The sequence below is a fragment of the Ascaphus truei genome, chromosome 22 (assembly GCF_040206685.1).
Source record: "Ascaphus truei isolate aAscTru1 chromosome 22, aAscTru1.hap1, whole genome shotgun sequence".
Lineage (NCBI taxonomy): Eukaryota > Metazoa > Chordata > Amphibia > Anura > Ascaphidae > Ascaphus > Ascaphus truei.
In genome coordinates, this window is record NC_134504.1 from 5,425,291 (window position 1) to 5,427,740 (window position 2,450).

A 2,450-nucleotide genomic window follows, 5' to 3' on the forward strand; every position below is an offset into this window, starting at 1 on the left:
TTCCCCCCACGAGTGGAGTCCCATTGGATGGAGGGCAGTTCTCCACCCCCCCCCCCCCCCCAGTGGACTCTCACTCCTTAGATAGAGGACCAGGCCTCACCCGAGTGGAGTCTCACTGGATGGAGGACATTCCCCCCCCTGCTTTCTCTATAGACTCCAGTCTCCCCCCAGCCCCCAAACCTCCCACTCTCTTAATCCCTAGCAGTGCCAAACCAGTCCCAATATTATATTCAATGTCATAGAAGATACAAAGCTTATTCTTACAGGAGATATCAATAACGGTTGCCAAGCAAGCTGAAGTTGCCCTAACTATCTTTTGTGTCAGCGCCATTAAAATAAATGACAGTGCCATTACATCCACATTAAGGCATTCAGGAGACCGCACCTATTGCAATCAGAGCTGAGCAGGATCAATCACTAAATGTCCTATTGTACTGAGGGAAAAGAAAGGGCAGTGCTGAGGGGCTCATCTCCAGTGCCCAAGAGCCATCAACAGGTCAGGTTTTCAGGACATCCCAGCTTCAGCAAAGGTGGCTCAATAAGAGGCTCAGTTAAAGATTGAGCCTCAGCCACCTGTGCTGAAGCAGGGACTGATTGTGTCATCTGTGCTGAAGCAGGGATTAGTCAAAGACGGCTTCCAAAATACATACTTGGGAAGGGCAAAACAAATGGAGGTTTGATTCTCCTGCGTTAGTATCAGTAAATATCTTGGGTAATTAACGGGGTTCAGCTGTGGGGACCCCATGCTTTTGACTTGTAAAAGAAAGGGGGTGGGGGGTTTAAAGCACCGTTTAGGTACTTGGGCCGTTCTATACTGCGTGCGGCCGTGCGCCTGTGCGAACAACGCTTTTTGTGTGTATAGTGAGGTACTGTGTATGTGTGTGTGTTTAAATCTATCGCTGTCTGTCTCTCTGCCTTTGTATGGCTGCGTCCATACAGCCTTTGTCTCGCTACGCATTGGCCGCCTCGGCGTGCACTGTGCACATGCGCATTGGCCTGCGTTGGTTTGAATTTGGCTCGAGCGACGTTGCTCGCATCTTTTATTGACGTCAAATACATAAAAAGAGAGAGGCTCCAGTCATACTGTATACACATATATACACAATAACAAGAAACCATAGCCATGTTTTATATATCTACTAGCTGAGAGACCCGGCGTTGCCCGGGATGTAAATGGGTAATAGGTAGTATTATTTATAAATCGTGGAACAATAGGTGAGTATTTGTTGTAAAGGTTGGATAATAATGTTGAAAAGAAAGATGGAATAAAATGTAATACGATGTTGTTTAAAAATGGTTTATTGTAAACACACCACAGTACAATGTATATTTTGGTGACATAACAGATGTAAAAATGTGAGGTGTGTGTCCTGCTAGGGTGTGAGGCGGCAGGTGGCGCGTGGGTTGTGAGTGCTGTCTGTGAGTGGGGGTCCTGCTAGGGTGTGAGGCGGCAGGTGGCGCGTGGGTTGTGAGTGCTGTCTGTGAGTGGGGGAGGGAAAGGGGAGGAGGGGGGAGGGAAAGGGGAGGAGGGGGGAGGGAAAGGGGAGGAGGGGGGAGGGAAAGGGGAGGAGGGGGGAGGGAAAGGGGAGCGGGGGGAGGGAAAGGGGAGTGGGGGGGGGGGGGGTGGAGAGCAGTGGGCATATGTATTGTCATAATTTATGTATGTGCATGTCCGTCCCCCTGCTGGTTCGGCTGGTGCCCCCCCCCCCCCCGTGACTCGGCCGCCCCCCTCCCCGTGACTCCCCCCCCCCCCCCGTTCCCTGTGACTCGCGGCTCGCCCCCCCCCCCCCCCCCCCCGTGGCGCCCGCTTGGTCCCCCGATGTGCCGTCCGGCTGAGTGAGGCTTGTGCAGGCGGCGGCGGCAGGAAGCGCCCTGTGTGGGCCTGAGGCGCGAGGCTGCGCGGAGAGTTACTGGCGCCATAAGCTGAGGCGGGACGCGCTGTGACTTACCTTAGGGGGAGGTAGCGCCGGGGAGGTAAGGGAGCGGCTGGGGTAGGAGGGCCGCGCTTCCCGTCCGGAGCCAGTGCAGGGCGGCACACGTGATGGGGGGGGGGGGCAGAGAGAGAGAGAGAGAGTGTGTGTGTGTGTGTGTGTGTGTGTGTGTGTGTGTGTGTGTGTGTGTGTGTGTGTGTGTGTGTGTGTGTGTGTGTGTGTGTGTGTGTGTGTGTCGTCACTCCGCCTCAGGCCAATGAGAGGTGTGCGGGGGCGGGCATGGCCTCAGCCGGAGTGACAGGCCAAAGGTGCTATGCGATTGGCCCTTGGGACGCAGACATACAGTGCTTTCAAAAATATATAGTAGATATCTCTTCATGGCCATGTCACCCTGCGGTGGCAATGAGATCTAATGACCACTAGATGGCACTGAACACCTTATTTATTGCACCCACTCAATATAAAGATGGATTTTTAGAGGTTTTAAAAGAATGCCATTAAATGCATCTTCTGTAACAT